The sequence below is a fragment of the Triticum dicoccoides genome, chromosome 2A (assembly GCF_002162155.2).
Source record: "Triticum dicoccoides isolate Atlit2015 ecotype Zavitan chromosome 2A, WEW_v2.0, whole genome shotgun sequence".
Taxonomy (NCBI): domain Eukaryota; kingdom Viridiplantae; phylum Streptophyta; class Magnoliopsida; order Poales; family Poaceae; genus Triticum; species Triticum dicoccoides.
Genome location: NC_041382.1, coordinates 613,637,685 through 613,662,841, shown reverse-complemented (window position 1 = coordinate 613,662,841; position 25,157 = coordinate 613,637,685).

Here is a 25,157-nt window from a genome sequence, read left to right as displayed (position 1 = left end):
AGAGGGTTAGGGTTACACAAGGTCGGTTACAAAGGAGGAGATATCCATATAAGTATTGCCTAGCTTGCCTTCCACGCCAAGTAGAGTCCCATCCGGACACGAGACGAAGTCTTCAATCTTGTATCTTCATAGTCTATCAGTCCAGCCAATGGAGATAGTCCGGCTGTCCGGAGACCCCCTAATCCAGGACTCCCACAACTGTTAATAGATCTAGAAAGAATTGGTCCAAGAAACTTGATGATGCATTATGGGCCTATAGAACTGCATATAAGAATCCTATAGCTATGTCTCCGTATAAGATGGTTTATGGAAAAGCATGTCACTTACCTCTCGAACTAGAACATAAGGCATATTGGGCCATTAAAGAGCTCAATTATGATTTCAAACTTTCCGGTGAGAAGAAACTATTTGACATTACCTCGCTTGATGAGTGGAGAACCCAGGCCTATGAGAATGCCAAACTATTTAAAGAAAAAGTTAAAAGATGGCATGACAAAAGGATAAAAAATGTGAGTTTAATATAGGTGATTATGTATTGTTATACAACTCTCGTTTAAGATTTTTTGTAGGCGAACTCCTCTCTAAATGGGAAGGTCCTTACGTTATCGAGGAGGTCTATCGTTCTGGTGCCATAAAAATCAACAACTTTGAAGACACAAGTCCAAGGGTGGTGAACGGTCAAAGAATCAAACATTATATCTCAGGTAACCCTATAAATGTTGAAACTAATGTTATTGAAACCGTAACCCCGGAGGAGTATATAAGGGACACCTTCCAAAATGTTTTAGCCTCTGAAAAGGAATAGGTATGTGGTACGGTAAGTAAACCGACTCCAAAACAGTTCTAATAGCAATTTTTCTCCATTTTGGAATATTTAAGAAAATAGGAAAATAAGAACCAGTTCGGGAAGGACACGAGGCATCCACGAGGGTGGAGGGCGCGCCCCCTGCCTCGTGGGCACTTCGTGTGCTCTCCGGACTCTGTTTTCTTGCACGATACTTCTTTTGGTCGGTAAAAATTCATTATGTAATCTCCCGAAGGTTTTGACCACCGTACCACGCAAATATCCTTTGTCTTTGTTTCGAGCTATTTTCTGCCAGAGTTGTCAAGGCCAGGCATTATGCCGTCCCCCTCCTCCAACAATGAGGGCAACGATGCTTGGCTAATGAAGATAGAGCTGAAGAGAGAAGAACCCGGGGAGATCAACAAGGATGAGGGGATCAAGAAGGCGATGGAGGATCAAGCTCCGGCAGCAGAAGACGAAGACATCCTCCAACCTCATTACAATCTTCTTACCCCAACGGAGATTGAAGCTTTCAAGATGATTGAGTTAGCTCGCATACAAAATAAGTATCTCACGCGTGAATATTTTGTTGAAGGAGCATATCACCGCACTCAAGGGCATTATCCGCAAATTGGAGGATCTCCTACGCTCGATGTGCGACTATCCATCATCACCACCATCTTGTTCACCAGCAAAGGAGAACTGAGTATCTGGTATGGGAACTCCCCTTGGCAACTGCCAAGCTTGGGGGAGTGCCCCGGTATCGTATCACCATCACACTTCTATCTTTACCGTTTTTCCTAGTTCGATCCTTTTGGTAATATCTTGATCTAGTAGAATAAAGTTTTAGTAAGATCTAGTTTTGAGTTTTGCTTTATGATCCTTCTATGTAATCGAGTCCATGAGCTATATATAATAAAGATTAGTTATGAGTCAAGGGCCTGATTATCTTGCCATGATCTGGAGGGAATAAAAATAAAAGAGAAGAGCAAGAACAAAAAGAAATAAATAGATCATATGGATCTTATGGAGAGTAATGACTTTACATATAAAGAGTATGATGAATAAAAGTTGTTGAGAGTTGACAAACATAGTTTTGGTCATCATTGCAATTAATAGGAAGTAATAAAGAAAGATAGGTTTTCACATATAAATATACTATCTTGGACATCTTTTATGATTGTGAGCACTCATTAAAATATGACATGCTAAAAAGTTGATGTTGGACAAGGAAGACAACATAATGCATTATGCTTTCTTATATCTGAAATAAATTATATTTTCATGGATCATCCAACATGTTGAGGTTGCCTTTCCCCCTCGTGCTAGCCAAATTCTTTGCACCAAGTAGAGATACTACTTGTGCTTCCAAATATCCTTAAACCCATTTTGCCATGAGAGTCCACCATATCTACCTATGGATTGAGTAAGATCCTTCAAGTAAGTTGTCATGTTGCAGGCAATAAAAATTGCTCTCTAAATATGTATGATTTATTAGTGTGGAGAAATAAGCTTTATACGATCTTGTGATGTGGAAGCAATAAAAGCGACAGACTGCATAATAAAGGTCCATATCACAAGTGGCAATATAAAGTGATGTTCTTTCGCATTAAGGTTTTGTGCATCCAACCATAAAAGCACATGACAACCTCTTCTTCCCTCTGCGAAGGTCCTATCTTTTACTTTTGTCTTATACCTTATACAAGAGTCATGGTGATCTTCACCTTTCCTTTTTTACATTTTATCCTTTGGCAAGCACATTGTGTTGGAAAGATCCAGATATATATATCCAATTGGATGTAAGTTATCATGAACTATTATTGTTGACATTACCCTTGAGGTAAAAGGTTGGGAGGCAAAACTATAAGCCCATATCTTTCTCTGTGTCCGATTAAAACTTCATACCCATAAATATTGCGTGAGTGTTAGCAATTGTGAAAGACTAAATGATAGTTGAGTATGTGGACTTGCTGAAAAGCTCTTATATTGACTCTTTCCGGTGTTATGATAAATTGCAATTGCTTCAATGACTGAGATTATAGTTTGTTAGTTTTCAATGAAGTTTCTGATTTATACTTGAAATTGTGAATGAATTGTTACTTTAGCATAAGAAATCATATGACAATATATATATATATATATTGATGTTCTAAGAATGATCATGATGCCCTCATGTCCGTATTTTATTTTATCGACACCTCTATCTCTAAACATGTGGACATATTTTTCGATTTCGGCTTCCGCTTGAGGACAAGCGAGGTCTAAGCTTGGGGGAGTTGATACATCCATTTTGCATCATGCTTTTTTATCAATATTTATTGCATTATGGGATGTTATTACACATTATGTCACAACACTTATGCCTATTCTCTCTTTTTTTACAAGGTTTACACGACGAGGGAGAATGTCGACAGCTGGAATTCTAGGCTGGAAAACGAGCAAATATTAGAGACCTATTCTGCACAACTCCAAAAGTCCTGAAACTCCACAGAAGTCATTTTCAGAATATATAAAAATATTGGGCGAAGGAAGCACCAGAGGGGGGCCACCCACCATCCACGAGGGTGGGGGGCGTGCCCTACCCCCCTAGGCGCGCCCCCCTGGCAGGCCTCCGATGCCCATCTTTGGCTATATGAGGTCTTTCGCCCTGGAAAAAATCATAAGCGAGCTCACGGGACGAAACTCCGCCGCCACGAGGCGGAACCAATCTAGGCCTCCGGCGGAGCTGCTCTGCCGGGGAAACATCCCTCCAGGAGGGGGAAATCATAACCATCGTCATCACCATCGATCCTCTCATCGGGAGGGGGTCAATCTCCATCAACATCTTCACCAGTACCATCTCCTCTCAAACCCTAGTTCATCTCTTGTATCCAATCTTTGTCTCAAAACCTCATATTGGTACCTGTGGGTTGCTAGTAGTGTTGATTACTCCTTGTAGTTGATGCTAGTTGGTTTATTTGGTGGAATATCATATGTTCAGATCCTTTATGCATATTAATACCCCTCTGATTATGAACATGAATATGCTTTGTGAGTAGTTACGTTTGTTCCTGAGGACATGAGAAAAGTCTTGCTATAAGTAGTCATGTGAATTTGGTATTCGTTCGATATTTTGATGAGATGTATGTTGTTTCTCCTCTAGTGGTGTCATGTGAACGTCAACTACATACCACTTCACCATTATTTGGGCCTAGGGGAAGGCATTGGGAAGTAATAAGTAGATGATGGGTTGCTAGAGTGACAGAAGCTTAAACCCTAGTTTATGCGTTGCTTCGTAAGGAGCTTATTTGGATCCATATGTTTCATGCTATGGTTAGGTTTATCTTAATACTTCTTTTGTAGTTGCGGATGCTTGCAAGAGGGGTTAATCATAAGTGGGATGCTTGTCCAAGGAAGGGTAGTACCCAAGCACCGGTCCACCCACATATCAAATTATCAAAGTACCGAGCGCGAATCATATGAGCGTGATGAAAACTAGCTTGACGATAATTCCATGTGTCCTCGGGAGCGTTTTCCTTTATATAAGAGTTTGTTAAGGCTTGTCCTTTGCTACAAAAAGTATTGGGTCATCATGCTGCACCTTATTTACTTTTATTACTTGTTACCTCTTACAAATTACCTTATCACAAAACTATCGGTTACCGATAATTTCAGTGCCTGCAGAGAATACCTTACTGAAAACTGCTTATCATTTCCTTATGCTCCTCGTTGGGTTCAACACTCTTACTTATCAAAAGGAATACGATAGATCACCTATACTTGTGGGTCATCACCCTCTTGTTCTTATTCTTGTCCTCCCTCGCCGGCATTTGATACGGTTGTAACATCCCAAAATTCTAAATTTTGGAATGTTATATTAAATAAATATTTATGATTGTTTGTTTGAATAATGTGTGACTGATTGTGTGAAATTGAGTGGCATTTGGAAATTTCAGAGGCATTTGAATTTTATTTGAATTTGGATTGAACTTGGCACTTGAAATTTATTTCATATACCCCTGACAAATACTTGCTTAAAAGTATGAGAGGAGCTAACACGACACTCCAAAAAGTCAGGAGAAATTCATGCCAAAAGTTTTTGAATTCAAATTGGAGTTTATTTGGAATTTTAAAAAAATGTTTTCTTTTAGTTTGGTTTTTGCCTCTGGAAAAATGTTCACCTCGTAGGGTTTATTTTTCTGATTTTTTTGATATATATATGTACTATATAAAAATATTATAGATTTATCTTATTTTAGTTTTTTTCCTCTGCCTTATTTCAGAAAAAAAGAGAGAGAACTGGCCAGGCCGACGGCCCAGCCAGCGAAGCCGACGGCCCAGCCAACGCCGAGCCGCCAGCCCAGCGCCCAGCGCCGAAGCACTTCGCCTCGGTCGCCCGCTGCTCGATCACATGGCCTCTCCCGCTGACCGCTGGACCCCACCCCTCTTCTTCTTCCTCTCCACGTAATGCCAAGCCAGAGCACGCCCGTGCCGCCACCGAATCCCGATCTTCTCGGGATCACGCTCCTGAGCTTTCCCCTTGCGAACGCCTACGACCTATATAATCCCCGCACCCTCCTCTCTCGATTCCCCTTTGAACCCTCGCCCGAGACCAACCACATCGTCCGTCGTTGTCGTTTGGATCTCCGCCACCGAAGCTTCGGAGCGCCGCCGTTTCCGTCGCCGGTAAGCCTCCCCGAGGCCCCTTCCTTCTCCCGTAGGCTTCCCTTGTTGTCGTGCTCCATTTTGACATGTACTTGTGCCTCGTCTCCCTCCAGAGTAGATGCCCCGACCACGCGCGATCTCGCCGGAGTTCGCGAGCTCACCCGAAGCTCAGCCACCTTCTGCCACTCCGTCCTGACGCCCTCGACCGCCACCGAATCCACCCTCAGCTTCCCCTTGCCGATCCTCGTCCGACGAATGCCACCGCCGCCTTCTGAGACCACCGGAGCCGCCGCCATCTTCACCACCGACGCCATCGCCGGAGCCGAAGCTCACCGAGCTTGCCACACCGCCATCCGTCGACCTCGAACACTACCTCCACCACCCCTGGACGCGCCACTCCTCGTCGCGCCCGACCAACATCACCGCCGCCCTCCGCGACCACCGGAGCATCCTCGCCGGCCACACCCGAGCAGCCCTCGCCGTCGTTCCAGTCGTGCCACCGCGGTAAGCCTCCTCACCGCCCGATCCTTTTCCTACGGCGTAGATTAGATCGGAGTCAACAGTTAGGTTTTTATTAAGTAGATCGGTTTTATTTACGGTTTATACTCGGTTTAAACCTGAACGGTTCGCCGGTTTCTTTTTACTAAACGTGCATGCATGTTTTTGTTAAGTTTCGGCCGAGCGCAATATAGGTACAGATCGCCCACCGTTTAGCCCAGTAACAGCCCACCACGTAGCACTTGTCCGATTTGTTTTTGTTTTGTTAAAAAAACAGGAATAGTTTCAATTTTAGATTGCTTATATCTTTTAGGTTTTTAGTCTAAATTGAGTGATTCTTTTTGCATTAGATTCAAAATTTCTTGAAGTTTCTGGTAGTTCCATTGGATTTCAAATTTGAGTAGTTTAAAATCTAGTTTGATGAAATTTATTCAAATCACTATTTTGGCCGTATTTTGAGTTTTATAAAATATTTTTGATTGATTCCTTTTGCTACTATTTTGTTATTGTTTTTACTAGCCAGTAGTTTATAGTTATTTACTTTTAGTTTAATTTAATTAGGTTTATTGCGAAAATAGTGCTGTTTTGCTTATGTAGTTGTTTTAATCATAAAATTAGTGTTTTTAATTATTTTTAGTTAATTATTTTTGTAGATTTTTACATGTTGTCATATGTTTCTGTTAGACTACAGTAGATAAATTTTTGTAGTTATTTATTAGTGTTTAGCTACTGTTTTAGTATTTTTTTTGTTTAGTTCATAGTGATAGTTGATAATAATATTTTTATTAGTTTCAAAAGTAAATTATTTTTGGCACTTAAATATATGTTGTTATTGATTCTGTTATTTAGAAGTAAATTATTTTTCATAAATATTTTAGTATTATTTATTATTATCTTAGTGCCTTGTTAGTTGTTATAGTTTTTCTAGTGTTAACTAGATAGTTATAGTAGTTTTTATATTAGTTCTTTTTTTGCTAGTTATTAATTTAGTAAATTATTTTCTGTTGTTGCATTAGGATTTATATTTTCTTTGCTATAGAGAAGTTATTAGAGTAATTTAGTGTTGCTATGAGAGTATTGGTTGATATTGTGTGAGTTGATTTCTCCCTTTTCCTTGAAGTTTTCTTTGGAATTTCATTTGGTTTTCTTTGATTTGATTATTATTTTATTTATTGCCCTTTTGATTGTTATTTTTATTGATAGAGTTGATTGCTAGAATTGTTGCTTATGTGAATTCAATGTTTGACTATATAGTTTTTTCATCGGAGAGTTACGTATAGTGCTATCAAGTGTTCCGAGAGCGTTATTATCGTCATCAAGTATTACCAGGCAAGTTCACTTTGACCATGTTTTTCATACCTATGTTTTATTTGCATGTAGTAGCACCCTTCCAACAATCCCTAGAAACCCATCCCCCTGTTACCAAACCCGGGATGTTACATAGTTTTAATGCTACGCTATAGTAGACGGGGTTTGGTATGAGTGCATGAGAGTGGTGTGAAGAAGGAGGACTCTATGTCAATGGAGGCAACTTCATGATGGCACCGGCAAAGACTGCATCTTCAGGACTCCTCAAGATTTCAAGACTCGAGACAAGAATTCAATACACACTACTGGGTGAAGGACGGTTGACGGGCACCTTGGAGAAACCAGTGGTTGGCCGGGATGCATGGAGAAGCGCCATGACATCTTGCGGAAAGCTTCACCCAGACTCAAAGAGACGGAAGAATACTTCATGCCCGGAAGCTTACCTGTGCAACCGCAAGTCACTATGGGCTCTGGCTTGGTTGACCTTAGTTGTGACTCTGGCTGGGACGGTGCTAGCAGATGTAGAACTACGGTAGAATTGGATGAGCACCGGAAAGTGGTCAGAGGAACTCTTCGGAAGACCATGTTTCGGTCATCTTGTTCTCAAACACCCTAAAGTGCGAGAATGTAAAGAGAGGGATCGAATCTTGTGGGTAAAGTGTACAAACCTCTGCAGAGGGTTAAAACCTAATCGATTAGCCGTGTCCCCGGTTACGGACAATTTGAGCCTCTGGACTTGGATCTATCTCGGAACTCTCAACACCGGACTGATAAATTAATTGTGGGCAACTTATGATGATTTGGGCTATGAGACATCGGTTGGCGGAACCATGTCATGATTGAAAACTCCATAGTACGGACTCCGGATAATTCATTTGTTGTAGGGAAAATAAAACCAGCTTTTACGCAAACAACTCAGACCCAGAGCCACAAAGCCATATTGCATATAGAATAGTTTTATCAATCTACTTTCTCTTATTGTGATCTTGCCGGTACATTCAATGTACTGACCTACACGGCTGCAACGTATCATGTTGCAGGATTTTTCTCCGACGAGTAAGAGTTACGTCATAGGGTTACGGTCTACACTCAACCTACTGATGTCGTTGATGGGACTCCACACCCATTTGTTTGTTTCCGCTGTTACTGCTGAGGTATATATCAGTTTTACGTTATTTATACATGTGATTGCACTTTGATATATACATTGATGTACTATGTGTGCTAGCATACCGATCCAGGATGGCACAAATACACAGAGGCTTGACCGTCTGAGGTCGGGTCGCTACAGATATGGTATCAGAGCACATGTTGACTGTAGGACGTGACCCTAGAAATTGGAAAACCCCTAGGACATGAAATCTCTAAAACTTTATTTTCAAAAGAATCTATTACTTCTCATCTTTTCTGATTTTATCAAATATCCTCTCTTACCTCAAATATTTAGAATATACCCCTTTCCCTTTTGACCACACGGAGGATCAACTAAAGCTGCTCCAAGAAGGACAAGATATCGGACAACCGATGACCATTTCAGAGTAAAGATGATTTCACCATGCATTAGAAGAGTTGAAGCTACAACGGTTGAAGACTCCGAAGACTTGAAGAATCAGAAGAATTATTCGACCGTTAGAGGACCAAACCCCTGTTATACACTTATGTTAGATGCGACGATTTGTGAGCTATCAATTGTTTGATGTTTTATCGGCAGCCACAAAATAAAACTCGTTTCTTCAAAACTATTATTTGTATTGTGTGTATCCCTTCCCATCTCTCTCTTATCTCACCCTAAAACCATTGGACCCAGTAGATGATGAATGAAGTCGGACTGGTATTCTCTGGACCAAAAACCCAGCCGGAGGCAGAGCTATGGATTCAGAACATGGAGAATCACTTCGGGGGCAATTTGGTTTCAAGGAAGAATAAAGTATCATACGCTCTTCAGTACTTTGAAGGAAGTGCTGCAACATGGTGGCAGATGCATCAAGCTATACAGGGATGGAATGGAGCAAGGACTTGGGAAGAATTCAAGAATACTCTGACAAGATCCCGTCTTATTCGGAAGCACCATGATACCCCAAGAAATAAACTTTGTTCCTGCAAGATTTGCGGATAAATATGACACAACCAGGAGGAACACAAGGATGAATGCCCTCATTGTGAGGAGAAACACCCAGTTGAGGAATGCCCAACTAGTCAGGTGACTTGTTTCTTGTGTGAAGGAACCACCCACTACCCAGCTCAGTGTCACATTTACCCCACGGTGCAACAAACTATTCAGAAGCAAGAAGAAGGAATGAAAGAAGCCCCCCGAGAAGTTATGAAAGAACCTGTGATTAAGGGAAGTGTTGAAGACCCTGATGGAGAAAGCCTCAACAGATTTTTCTCCAATGCCTGTTATTCATGTGGAGAAGAAGGACATTTTTCACAGTATTGCATCAAGGAAAGAAAAGAGTATCTGGGATACTTCCCGACAGAAGTAGTGGAGTTTGATCCATAGGGAATAGAATGTTTGATCAGAATGAAGAAAACCAGCAAGAGAAAACAAAGACACCCTCAAAACGACCCAATTTCCGCAAAGAGGGACAAGAGTCATATTACCTGTTTTGAATGTAAGGACGTCGGGCATTATTCCAATGATTGTCCCGAAAGGAAGCAAGGAACTCAAGGAGCAGGCATGATCACCAAGAAGCCTCGAGACATGCCGGAAGTTATTTGTTTTCGCTGCAAGGAAGCAGGACATTTTGCTAGGGATTGTACAAATCATGAGAAAGCTGGAGCTGAGTAAAGGAGATGTTGATATCAGTAATAAGGGTAGTATGGAAAACACATTTTTCATGAGAATGCGGGGTTGAGTTATGTAATAGATTACTCAGAGATTGTAATAATTCATGACTCAATAAAGTTGATATGTCATATGTTGAAAGGCTTTAAGGAGTTGTTATGTTTTATCTTGGAAATTAATATTCTGGGTGAACATGGAAGAAAATGAGTTGTGATGCATAAACTGGATGTTGGAAATTGAGTTTGAAGTTTTGTTTGGATGATATGAATGTGTACCCAAGGAGATATGTACCTTATTCTGAGCACCATTTTTTGTTTTACAACTGCAGATGACGACCCTTTATGAGTCTTTCCTTAAAGGTCCGGAAACGATCATGACCCTGACAAGTGATCATGATTACCCAAAGATCTTGAAGGACATGATGAAGCATATTCACCTTGAAGGAGATGCAGTCTACAAAGGCTACCCTTCAAGCAAAAGGGAGTGGAACTTTGGTATGTGGAGGTACACCTCCACCGTATGAAAGGAGTTTGCCCAAAGGCGATGCGACAGTACTTTTTCATCTCATGTGTACCACAAGCAACTTTCTTCTACGCTGTTCATGAAGCAGCCATGGAAGCCATACGCCAGATCGGAGAAATACTTGAAGCAAGACTCCGTTATACTCAAGAATACCTAAGAGAAGTGCATGCAGAGATGATGGAGATGAAGCTCAAGGCCACCACGATGAAACAGAAGATTGAAGATTTCAAGGCGCATGTTGCACAATTCCAGTGGGAGTGAAGAATCCTCAAGGAGATTTTTTTTAATAAAGTTGGAAGTAATGCCTAACCATACCAAACCATGTGGGTGGCAGCATTTGTGATAAAGTACTTTTTGGAATTTGGATTTACGAAAAATGGTTAAGGATGTAATAAAAGATTTGATATGAAAATAATATGATTTATGGATAAACTAGTGCGTTTTTTGGTGTGGTAGTACTCCGTAAAGCCAAAAGATCAATGAAGAAAGAAATGTGTTATTCATGAAGCTCCATAGAAGGGAGCTGGACCAAATAAGTTGGAGTTTTGTATGATCGTCACCACAAGGGTATGAAGGAAGAAGTACTATTGGATTTAAAGGAGATGTAATGTTGGAATATGGAATGATAATCCTCGAATAGATGAGTTAAAATTGTACAAGAGTTGAAGTGGGACAACCCACAGGCCCAAGAGTTAATAAGAAGCAAGCACTCTTGCTGAAGGAAGATATTTCGGAAAAAAACTCTGAGTTAATCAACCGACATTTTTAGGAGGATACGAAAACCCGAGAGTTGTGAAGAAATGTTAGATGTCTTGTTCTTAGCTTGTAGAAACAATGGATTTATTCGAACTCAGTTCGTCGACAAGAGAAATTCTGCAATGCTTGTGAGAATGCCCGAGTGTTAGAAACGTGAGATTCGCTAAACCTTATATAGGGTAATGATTCGGGTGCGGAATGGATTGATCACCATATCGACTTACTCGCATCATTCGCTCTTGCTATTTGGGATGGTAAATCTGAGTGACTTACCTATAGTAAAGAGACGACGATATTGAGACCTTGTTTAAACCTTAGAATGGTAGGACGATTGATCCAAGCACATGCAACCATTGCCAATCGTAGGATATACGGTGAGATTAAACCCAGGCCATTTTTCCTGCAGGAGAAGCCATAAATTGTTGACCGCCAGGAGGCTCCGATAGTTTCTTAGTATTGACGACAGACATGTCATATACGAAGACCCACTCTCCGGAAGAACCTCACCAGGATTGAGAGGACACAAGGTTGTGAGAAAAAGGTCATGCCCGACCGGGAGAGCACCCGTGAAAGAGCTATTCCGGAGTATATGAGAACACCGACACCAGCAACGGAAAGGATGGAGTACATGAATTTTGTCAGAACCATAGCATTGATTTCAAATGTCGTAGCACCCCAGACCTCTCTGGTCGATGGATTTGCTGGAAGACCTCCAAACCCTAACCTTTTCTTGCTAGCCTCTTCGAATCTCGAGGACGAGATTCATTTTAAGTGTGGTAGGTTTGTAACATCCCAAAATTCTAAATTTTGGAATGTTATATTAAATAAATGTTTATAATTGTTTGTTTGATTAATGTGTGACTGATTGTGTGAAATTGAGTGGCATTTGGAAATTTCAGAGGCATTTGAATTTTATGTGAATTTGGATTGAACTTGGCACTCGAAATTTATTTCATATACCCCTGACAAATACTTGTTTAAAAGTATGAGAGGAGCTAACATGACACTCCAAAAAGTCAGGAGAAATTAATGCCAAAAGTTTTTGAATTCAAATTAGAGTTTATTTGGAATTTTAAAAAATGTTTTCTTTTAGTTTGGTTTTTGCCTCTGGAAAAATGTTCACGTTATAGGGTTTATTTTTCTGATTTTTTGATATATATATGTACTATATAAAAATATTATAGATTTATCTTATTTTAGTTTTTTTCCTCGGCCTTATTTCAAAAAAGAGAGAAGCCCTCCGAACTGGCCAGGCCAACGGCCCAGCAAGCGCCGAGCCGCCAGCCCAGCGCAGCGCGCCCCGCGCCGAAGCACTTCGTTTCGGTCGCCCGCTGCTCGATCACATGGCCTCTCCCGCTGACCGCTGGACCACAACCCTCTTCTTCTTCCTCTCCACATAATGCCAAGCCATAGTGCGCCCGCGCCGCCGCCGAATCCCGATCTTCTCGGGATCACGCTCTCAAGCTTTCCCCTTGCGCACGCCTACGACCTATATAATCCTTGCACCCTCCTCTCTCGATTCCCCTTTGAACCCTCGCCCGAGACCAACCACCTCGTCCGTCGTCGTCGTTTGGATCTCCGCCACCGAAGCTTTGGAGCGCCGCCGTTTTCGTCGCCGGTAAGCCTCCCCGAGGCCCCTTCCTTCTCCCGTCGGCTTCCCTTGTTGTCGTGCTCCGTTTTGACATGTACTTGTGCCTCGTCTCCCTCCAGAGTAGATGCCCCGACCACGCGCGATCTCGCTGGAGTTCGCGAGCTCACCCGAAGCTCCGCCACCTTCTGCCACTCCGTCCTGACGCCCTCGACCACCACCGAATCCACCCTCAGCTTCCCCTCGCCGATCCGCGTCCGACGAATGCCACCGCCGCCTTCTAAGACCACTAGAGCCGCCGCCATCTTCACCACTGACGCCATCGCTGGAGCCGAAGCTCACCGAGCTTGCCACACTGCCATCCGTCGTCCTCGAACACTACCTCCACCACCCCTGGACGCGCCACTCCTCGTCGCGCCCGACCAACATCACCGCCGCCTTCCGCGACCACCGAAGCATCCTCGCTGACCACACCCGAGCAGCCCTCGCCGTCGTTCCCGTCGTGCCACCGCGGTAAGCCTCCCCACCGCCCGATCCTTTTCCTACGGTGTAGATTAGATCGGAGTCAACAGTTAGGTTTTTATTAAGTAGATCGGTTTATTTACGGTTTATACTCGGTTTAAACCTGACCGGTTCGCCGGTTTCTTTTTACTAAACGTGCATGCATGTTTTTGTTAAGTTTCGGCCGAGCGCAATATAGGTACAGATCGCCCACCGTTTAGCCCAGTAACAGCCCACCACGTAGCACTTGTGCGATTTGTTTTTGTTCTGTTAAAAAAACAGGAATAGTTTCAATCTTAGATTGCTTATATCTTTTAGGTTTTTAGTCTAAATTGAGTGATTCTTTTTGCATTAGATTCAAAATTTCTTGAAGTTTCTGGTAGTTCCATTGGATTTCAAATTTGAGTAGTTTAAAATCTAGTTTGATGAAATTTATTCAAATCACTATTTTGGCCGTATTTTGAGTTTTATAAAATATTTTTGATTGATTCTTTTTGCTACTGTTTTGTTATTGTTTTGCCTATCCAGTAGCTTATAGTTATTTATTTTTAGTTTAATTTAATTAGTTTATTGCGAAAATAGTACTGTTTTGCTTATGTAGTTGTTTTAGTCATAAAAATAGTGTTTTAATTATTTTTAGTTAATTCTTTTTGTAGATTTTTACATGTTGTCATATGTTTCTGTTAGACTACAGTAGATTAATTTTTGTAGTTATTTATTAGTGTTTAGCTATTGTTTTAGTATTTTTTTGTTTAGTTCATAGTGATAGTTGATAATAATAGTTTTATTAGTTTCAAAAGTAAATTATTTTTGCCACTTAAATATATGTTGTTATTGATTATGTTATTTAGAAGTAAATTATTTTTCATAATTATTTTAGTATTATTTATTATTGTCTTAGTGCCTTGTTAGTTGTTATAGTTTTTCTAGTGTTAACTAGATAGTTATAGTAGTTTTTATATTAGTTCTTTTTTGCTAGTTATTAATTTAGTAAATTATTTTATGTTGTTGCATTAGGATTTATATTTTCTTTTCTATAGAGAAGTTATTAGTGTAATTTAGTGTTGCTACGAGAGTATTGGTTGATATTGTGTGAGTTTATTTCTCCCTTTTCCTTGAAGTTATCTTTGGAATTTCATTTGTTTTTCTTTGATTTCATTATTATTTTCTTTATTGCCCTTTTGATTGTTATTTTGATTGATAGAGTTGATTGCTAGAATTGTTGCTTATGTGAATTCAATGTTTGACTATATAGATTTTTCATCGGAGAGTTACGTATAGTGCTATCAAGTGTTCCGAGAGCGTTATTATCTTCATCAAGTATTACCAGGCAAGTTCACTTTGACCATGTTTTTCATACCTATGTTTTATTTGCATGTAGTAGCACCCTTCCAACAATCCCTCCAGTAGTGTTATTGAATCTTGTAGTTGAGTAGAATGCATGAGGTAGAAACCCATCCCCCTGTTACCAAACCCGGGACGTTACATAGTTTTAATGCTACGCTATAGTAGACGGGGTTTGGTATGAGTGCATGAGAGTGGTGTGAAGAAGGAGGACTCTACGTCAATGGCGACAACTTCATGATGGCACCAGCAAGGACTGCATCTTCCGGACTCCTCAAGATTTCAAGACTCGAGACAAGAATTCAATACACACTACTGGGTGAAGGACGATTGACGGGCACCCTGGAGAAACCAGTGGTTGGCTGGGATGCATGGAGAAGCGCCATGACATCTTGCGGAAAGCTTCACCTAGACTCAAAGAGACGGAAGAATAATTCATGCCCGGAAGCTTACCTGTGCAATCGCAAGTCACTATGGGCTCTGGCTTGGTTGACCTTAGTTGTGACTCTGGCTGGGACGGTGCTAGCAGATGTAGAACTACGGTAGGATTGGATGAGCACCGGACAGTGGTCAGAGGAACTCTTCGGAAGACCATGTATCGGTCATCTTGTTCTCAAACACCCTGAAGTGCGAGAATGTAAAGAGAGGGATCGAATCTTGCGGGGAAAGTGTACAAACCTCTGCAGAGGGTTAAAACCTAATTGATTAGCCATGTCCCCGGTTACGGACAATTTGAGCCTCTGGACTTGGATCTATCTCGGAACTCTCAACACCGGACTGATAAATTAATTGTGGGCAACTTATGATGATTTGGGCTATGAGACATCGGTTGGCGGAACCATGTCATGATTGAAAACTCCATAGTACGGACTCCGGATAATTCATTTGTTGTAGGGAAAATAAAACCAGCTTTTACGCAAACAACTCAGACCCAGAGCCACAAAGCCATATTGCATATAGAATTGTTTTATCAATCTGTTTTCTCTTATTGTGATCTTGCCGGTACATTCAATGTACTGACCTACACGGCTGCAACGTATCATGTTGCAGGATTTTTCCCCGACAAGTAAGAGTTACGTCATAGGGTTACGGTCTACACTCAACCTGCCGATGGCGTTGATGGGACTCCACACCCATTTGTTTGTTTCCGCTGTTACTGCTGAGGTATATATCAGTTTTACGTTATTTATACATGTGATTGCACTTTGATATATACATTGATGTACTGTGTGTGCCAGCATACCGATCCAGGGATGGCACAGATACACAAAGGCTTGACCGTCTGAGGTCGGGTCGCTACAACGTTGGCGGGGCCTGCATCCTCATTAACACAGGATCAGCTGAGTCTTCGGGAAGTGGAGCCGAACACCTAATTCGCTTCGCCTTCTTTATCCATCCCTGGTTGAAGATAGGTTTCTCAGTACATTGCTATGGGATAATTAACCGAATTGCGTTCAGGAGTTGCGTACTTATCGGGGTATCCGGATGGTTGCTGTCGAGGCCGATGTCCTCGGATGTGTCCGACCACTGCTTTTGAGTCTTGAAGAATAGTTTCCACATCCTTCCGTGCGTTGTGTTGAAGAATTGTTGAAGGGTCCGCGGCCCTTCTGGATTGAACTCCCACATGCGGAGAGGTTGTCGCTGACACGGGAGAACCCGGCGGACTAGCATCACCTGGATCACGTTAATGAGGCTGGTGTCCTTTTTGAGGATGCTCTGGATACGACTTTGCAGCGTCTGCACTTCATCAGTTGATCCCCAGTCAATCCCCTTATTAATCCACAATGCGAGTCGTAATGGAGGGTCAGACCAGAACGCAGGCATGGCTGCCCATTTGGTACCGCGAGGTTCGGTGATGTAAAACCACTCCCACTGCCATAAGTTGGAGGTTTCGACAAGGTGCCCTTTGGCCAGACAGTATTGGCGAGCTTGCTCACCATAGCGCTGATACGTCTCCAATGTATCTATAATTTTTTATTGTTCCATGCTATTATATTATCTGTTTTTGGATGTTTAATGGGCTTTAATATACTCTTTTATATTATTTTGGTACTAACCTATTAACCGAAGGCCCAGTCCAAATTGCTGTTTTTTTGCCTATTTGAGTGTTTTGTAGAAAAGGAATATCAAACGGAATCCAAACGGAACGAAACCTTCATGAGGATCTTTTTTTGAACAAACGCAATCTAGGAGACTTGGAGTGGAGGTCAAGGAAGCAACGAGGCAGCCACGAGGTAGGGAGGCACGCCCAAGGGGGTAGGCGCGCCCCACCCTCGTGGGCCCCATGGAGCTCCACCGACCTAATTCTTTCACCTATATATACTCTTATACCCTGAAAACATCGAGGAGAGCCACAAAACCACTTTTCCACCGCCGCAACCTTCTGTACCCGTGAGATCCCATATTGGGGCCTTTTTCGGCGATCTGCCGGAGGGGGATTCAATCACCGAGGGCTTCTACATCAACACCATAGCCTCTCCGACGATGTGTGAGTAGTTTACCACAGACCCTCGGGTCCATAGTTATTAGCTAGATGGCTTCTTCTCTCTCTTTGGTTCTCAATACAAAGTTCTCCTTGATGTTCTTGGAGATCTATTCGATGTAATACTTTTTGCGGTGTGTTTGTCGAGATCCGATGAATTATGGGTTTATGATCAAGATTATCTATGACGAATGTTTGATTCTTCTCTGAATTCTTATATGCATGATTTGATATCTTTGCAAGTCTCTTCGAATTATCAGTTTGGTTTGGCCTACTAGATTGATATTTCTTGCAATGGGAGAAGTGCTTAGCTTTGGGTTCAATCTTGCGGTGTCCTATCACAGTGACAATAGGGGTAGCAAGGCACGTATTGTATTGTTTCCATCGAGGATAAAAGGATGGGGTTTATATCATATTGCTTGAATTTATCCCTCTACATCATGTCATCTTACCTAATGCGTTACTCTGTTCTTATGAACTTAATACTCTAGATGCATGCTGGATAGCAGTCGATGTGTGGAGTAATAGTAGTAGATGCAGAATCATTTCGGTCTACTTGACACGGACGCTATGCCTATGTTCATGATCATGCCTAGATATTCTCATAACTATGCTCTTTTCCATCAATTGCTCGGCAGTAATTTGTTCACCCACTGTAATATATGCTATCTTGAGAGAAGCCACTAGTGAAACCTATGGCCCTCGGGTCTACTTTACATCATATAAGTTTCCGATCTATAATTCTAGTTTACTATTTATTTTTTAATCTTTACTTTTCAATCTATAAAACAAAAAACCAAAATATTTATTTTATTATCTTTAACAGATCTCACTTTTGGAAGTGGCCGTGAAGGGATTGACAACCCCTTTATCACGTTGGTTGCAAGGTTCTTGATTGTTTGTGCAGGTACTAGGCGATTTGCGTGTATTCTCCTATTGGATTGATACCTTGGTTCTCAAAAACCGAGGGAAATACTTACGCTACTTTGTTGCATCACCCTTTCCTCTTCAAGGGAAAACCAACACATGCTCAAGAGGTAGCAAGAAGGATTTCTGGCGCCGTTGCCGGGGAGATCTATGCTCAAGTCAGGTCATACCAAGTACCCATCACAAACCCTTATCCCTCGCATTACATTATTTGCCATTTGCCTCTAGTTTTCCTCTCCCCACTTCACCTTTGCTGTTTTATCGCCCTTTTTTTCCGTCCTCTTGCTTCTTGTGTGTCTCTGTGTTAGATCGTTTGTTTTGCCGTCATGGCCAGTCCTTCTATCATTGTTAGTACTCCCGATAATGAATTTCTTAATTTTAAACAAAGGGAGGAAGAAAATCTAAAAGATGCTTGGTATAGAATTTTCAATGCTCAGAATAGATCCACTAAGAAGCAATCTACTTCCGTTCTTCTTTGCAATTTTTATGTAGGCATCACACCTTGGAATAGATATATTCTTGATACTATTACCGGAGGGAATTTCTTGGGTAGCCATACTTTTGATTCTTATAATGCTATGATAGATTTGTTTGGCCCACCACCTCTTTTGGTTAATAGAACTATTTTAACTTTGGAACATGTGATGCAAAGGCTTGAAATTTTCGAAAATAAAGTTGCCACTGTAGAGTTGATCGAGAATTTGGATAAAAAGATCCACAACCAAATTACCCAATATGGGTCTAATGTAGGAGTTACTTTGAAAAATTTGAGAGAAAAAGAACCCATAGTTAATGAAAAGATAGATCAAGATTCCACTAGAATTGAGAAACTTGAGGGTATTATTACCAACTTAGGGTCTGCCTTTTCTGCCGTGAGAAACACTTCAAACCCTCCTCCTACCAAAGTTGCCAAGTTTATGTATGTTCCTAAAAATAAGGGTGAATCTTCTAGTAAGGAGAATGCGGATCTCAAATTAATAAGTGTTCACCCCAATTTTTTTGCTATCATTAAGGAACCTTTTGCTATAGATGAATTTCTTGATTTCTTGCCTAGGAGTTTGATCATAAATAAAAAGAAGGAAACTCCTAAGGGTTATAAGTGTTCAATTGAAGAATTGCATACCAAAGATGACAATACCTAGATCTATTCTTGTTTTTATGCCTAGCTAGGGGCGTTAAACGATAGCGCTTGTTGGGAGGCAACCCAATTTTATTTTTGTTCCTTGCCTTTTGTTCCTGTTTAGTAATAAATAAATCATCTATCCTCTGTTATGATTGTGTTTTTTATGTTTTAATTAGTGTTTGTGCCAAGTATAGTCTTTAGGATCTTCTTGGATGATTGTTGTTTGATCTTGCTGTAAAAACAGAACGTATGTGCTCACCAGAATAATTTTCATTTTTTACTAGATGCTGTAAAACTATTTTCGTTTTTAACAGAACGTATCTTGCTGCAAAATACCAATTCCAACCGCAGTGTATCAATATACAAACTATTTAGGACGTCCTAAGTTTTTAGAATTTTTGGAGTTACAGAAGCATTCGAAACCTCCAGATTACTACAGACTGTTCTATTTTTGACATATTCTATTTTTCATGTTTTGTTTGCTTATTTTGATGAATCTATGGCTAGTATCGGGGGGTATTGATACGTCTCCATCGTATCTACTTTTCCAAACACTTTTGCCCTTGTTTTGGACTCTAACTTGCATGATTTGAATGGAACTAACCCGGACTGACGCTGTTTTCAGCAGAATTGCCATGGTGTTATTTATGTGCAGAAACAAAAGTTCTCGAAATGACCTGAAACTCCATGGAGATTATTTTTGGAAATAATAAAAAATACTGGCAAAGAATCAAGGCCAAGGGGCCCACACCCTAGCCACGAGGGTGGGGGCGCGCCCCCTGCCTCGTGGCCCCTGGAGCTCCACCGACCTCAACTCCAACTCCATATATTCACTTTTGGGGGGAAAAAAATCAGAGAGAAGGATTCATCGCGTTTTACGATATGGAGCCGCCGCCAAGCCCTACACTCTCTCGGGAGGGCTGATCTGGAGTCTGTTCGGGGCTCCGGAGAGTGGAATCCGTCACCATCGTCATCATCAACCATCCTCCATCACCAATTTCATGATGCTCACCATCGTGCGTAAGTAATTCCATCGTAGGCTTGCTGGACGGTGATGGGTTGGATGAGATTTGTCATGTAATCGAGTTAGTTTTGGTAGGGTTTGATCCCTAGTATCCACTATGTTCTGAGATTGATGTTGCTATGACTTTGCTATGCTTAATGCTTGTCATAGGGCCCGAGTGCCATGATATCAGATCTGAACCTATTATGTTTTCATGAATATATGAGTGTTCTTGGTCCTATCTTGCAAGTCTATAGTCACCTACTATGTGTTATGATCCGGCAACCCCGAAGTGACAATAATCGGGACCACTCCCGGTGATGACCGTAGTTTGAGGAGTTCATGTATTCACTATGTGTTAATGCTTTGGTCCGGTACTCTATTAAAAGGAGGCCTTAGTATCCCTTAGTTTCCACTAGGACCCCGCTGCCACGGGAGGGTAGGACAAAAGATGTCATGAAAGTTCTTTTCCATAAGCACGTATGACTATATTTGGAATACATGCCTACATTACATTGATGAATTGGAGCTAGTTCTGTGTCACCCTAGGTTATGACTGTTACATGATGAACCGCATCCGGCATAATTCTCTATCACCGATCCATTGCCTATGAGTTTTCCATATATTGTTCTTCGCTTATTTACTTTTCCGTTGCTACTGTTACAATCACTACAAAACACCAAAAATATTACTTTTGCTATCGTTACCTTTTGCCACCGTTACCACTACTATCATATTACTTTGCTACTAAACACTTTGCTACAGCTACTAACTTTCCAGGTGTGGTTGAATTGACAACTCAGCTGCTAATACTTGCGAATATTCTTTGGCTCCCCTTGTGTCGAATCAATAAATTTCGGTTCAATACTCTACCCTCGAAAACTGTTGCGATCCCCTATACTTGTGGGTTATCCAGACTATTTTCTGGCGCCGTTGCCGTGGAGCATAGCTCTATTCTTTGAGTCACTTGGGATTTATATCTGCTTATCATTATGAAGAACTTGAGAGATCCAAAAACCAAGATTTATCCCTCAACTACGAGGGGAGGTCAGGAACTGCCATCTAGCTCTGCACTTGATTCACCTTCTGTTTTGAGTAAGCTTGTGACACCTAGACCTGCTTTTGCTATTAATTCTGATATGTCGCATATTATTGATGATGCCACTTCTGCTATGCATGATACTTATGATGAAACTACTTCTATGCTTGATACTACTGTGCCACTTGGTGAATTTCTTGATGAACAACTTGCTAGGGCTAGAGAGAATGAAATTATTGAAACTAATAATATTGATGAAAGTGATGATGAAGGCTCTAATAATAAATATGAATTACCTATTGTGCCTGAAGGCTATGTTATGGATGAAGAAACTAAAAGAGACTTTCTTTCTTGCAATTATAGAAGTGATCTTAAGAAATTATTAGCTAAGCTTAAACAAAAAACTCTGAATGCTAGAATGAAATATGATCCCGCTTATGCTACTTCACCTATCTTTGTTACTGATAAGGATTATGAATTCTCTATTGATCCTGATATAGTTACTTTGGTTGAATTTGATCCTTTTTATGGCTATGAATTTGAAACTGTTGTGGCACATCTTACTAAATTAAATGATATAGCCACCCTGTTCACTAGTGATGGGAGAACTCGCTACTTTTACATCCTTAAAATATTTCTGTTCTCATTAAAGGGTGATGCTAAGATATGGTTTAATTCTCTTGATCCTGGTTATGTGCGTAGTCCCCAGGACATGATTTATTACTTCTCTGCTAAATATTTCCCTGCTCATAAGAAACAAGCTGCCTTGAGGGATATATATATATAATTTTGTGCAAATTGAAGAAGAGAGTCTCCCACAAGCTTGGGGGAGGCTTCTCCAATTACTTAATGCTTTGCCTGATCATCCTATTAATAAAAATGAAATACTTGATATCTTTTATAATGGACTAACCGATACTTCCAGAGATTACCTGGATAGTTGTGCTGGTTCTGTTTTCAATGAAAGAACACCGGATGAAGCTGAAATTCTATTGAATAATATGTTGACAAATGAAAATAATTGGACACTTCCTGAGCCTGCTCCTGAGCCTATTCCTAAACCAACTCCGAAGAAAAGAGGTGTTCTATTTCTCAGTCCTGAAGATATGCAAGAGGCAAAGAAATCTATGAAGGAAAAGGGTACTAAAGCTGAAGATGTCAAGAATTTACCTCCTATCGAAGAAATACATGGTCTTAATTTACCGCCTGTTGAAGAAACATATGGTTTTAATCCATCACCTATTGAAGAAATACATGGTCTTGATAACCCGACACAGGTAGTAAAGGTAAATTCTCTCTATAGATATGATAAAGTTGAAATCCCTCCTACTAAGTTTGCTAGCCAATGTTTGGATGAGTTTGATAACTTTATGGTTAAGCAAGAAGACTTCAATGCTTATTTTGGTAGACAATTGAAACAAAATGCTTATATGATTGAACACTTGGGTGATTATATGTCTAGAGTTAAAGGCGAACTTAAACTCATTAGTAAACATGCTTCTATGGTCACCACTCAAGTAGAACAAGTACTTAAAGCTCATAATGATTTTCTCAATGAATTGAATAGTAAGAATAATGACTATGTTGTTAGAGTGGCTACTAGAACTGGTAAAATGACTCAGGAACCTTTGTATCTTGAAGGCCACCCTAAGAGAATTGAGCAAGATTCTCAGAGAAATAATATAGATGCACCTAGTCCTTCTAAAAGGAAGAAAAGGAAAAATGATAGGATTTTGCATGCTTCTAGTGAACCTGTTGCTGACACACCTGAGAATCCCAATGATATTTCTATTTCTGATGCTGAAACACAATTTGGTAATGAACATGAAACTAGTGATAATGTTAATGATGATGTTCATGTTGATGCTCAACCTAGTAATGATAATGATATAGAAACTGAACCTGTTGTTGATCTTGATAACCCACAATCAAAGAATCAACGTTATGATAAGAAAGACTTTGTTGCTAGGAAGCACGGTAAAGAAAGAGAACCATGGGTTCAGAAACCCATGCCTTTTCCTCCCAAACCATCCAAGAAAAAGGATGATGAGGATTTTGAGCGCTTTGCTGAAATGATTAGACCTATCTTTTTGCGTATGCGATTAACTGATATGCTCAAAATGAATCCTTATGCTAAGTATATGAAAGAAATTGTCACTAATAAAAGAAAGATACCGGAAGCTGAAATTTCCACCATGCTTGCTAATTATACTTTTAAAGGTGGAATACCTAAGAAACTAGGAGATCCCGGAGTACCAACTATACCCTGCTCCATTAAAAGAAACTATGTTAAAACTGCTTTATGTGATCTTGGAGCCGGTGTTAGTGTTATGCCTCTCTCTTTATATCGTAGACTTGATTTGAATAAGTTGACACCTACTGAAATATCTTTGCAAATGGCTGATAAATCAACTGCTATACCTATCGGTATTTGTGAGGATGTGCCTGTTGTGGTTGCAAACGTTACTATTTTAACAGACTTTGTTGTTCTTGATATTCCCGAGGACGATAGTATGTCTATTATTCTTGGAAGACCCCTTTTAAATACTGCAGGGACTGTTATTGATTGCAACAAAGGCAATGTCACTTTTCATGTTAATGCCAATGAGCATACGGTACTCTTTCTGAGGAAACAACCTCAAGTTCACAGTATCAACTCTATTGGAAAATTTCCATCGATTATATTTGGAGGTTTTGAATTTCCTCTTCCTACTTTCAAGAAGAAATATGATATTCTTATTATTGGGGATGTGCATATCCCCGTTGAGGTAACATAGTGTTATTCGAAATTTCTCCGGTTCCATGTTATTTGGAATGAGTTCGTTAACAAGACTTGATCAACCTTGTTAGAGGATTCCTTTTGATGATGAGGAGACAGATGAAACTAGAAGGCACAACCTTCTGTACCCCACTTTTACTTTCTGTTATTTATATTAAATAAAATAAAAATAAATACTTTTCTGTCTGTTATCTGATTATCCGTGCAATATAAAAATACCTCGAAAATAAAAGTTCTCCAAATGCCCTGAAATTTAAATATGATTTTTTCTAGAATATTTGAGAATATTTGGCACTGAGAACACAGCAGGGGGGCCAACCACCTGCCCGCGAGGGTGGAGGGCACGCCCTACCCCCTGGGCGCGCCCCCTGCCTCGTGGGCCCACGGTGGCTCCCCTCCACTTATTTCTGCACCCACACACTCCTTCTTCCTCCCATAAATACCACTAACCAACTCAAGCACGTGTTCTAGCTCATTTTGCTGCGATTTTCGATCTCTTTGCTCAAAGCACCTCTCACAAAACTGCTTTGGAGGATTGTTCCTTGGTATGTGACTCCTCTAATGGTCCGATTAGTTTTTGTTCTAGTGCTTTATTCATTGCATATTTTTGCTGCTTAGGTGACCCTATTCTTGAGCTTGCATGTCAAATTTATGTGGTCAAAAGTAGTTTTGATGCATGATATAGGCTCTAGGCACTTGTAGGAGTAGTTGCTATCAATTTTGTTGAGTTTGGTTCACTTTTATTTGAAGTTACTAAAAAATTCAGAATTTTTCAGAAAATAATGAAGAGATTTTTGAGGGGTTCATCGAGCCAAAGCTCGAAGGATAAGCAAAGTGAGGAGGATAAGAGACCCAAGTATAATCTCCCTCGCACCACGGAGGTCCAGCCGTGTGAATGGCCTTGTGATGATTTCTTGAGAGCAGCCAGGATTTATGATGATTTCTATGAATTGGCTGAGAATGCAGGCCTCAGCGCCTTCCTCCACTACCAACGTGAACAATATCTCTTACTCACCAATATCTTTGTGCAAAACTTTCATTTCCATGCTAGGAGCTCACCACCTACGGTGGAG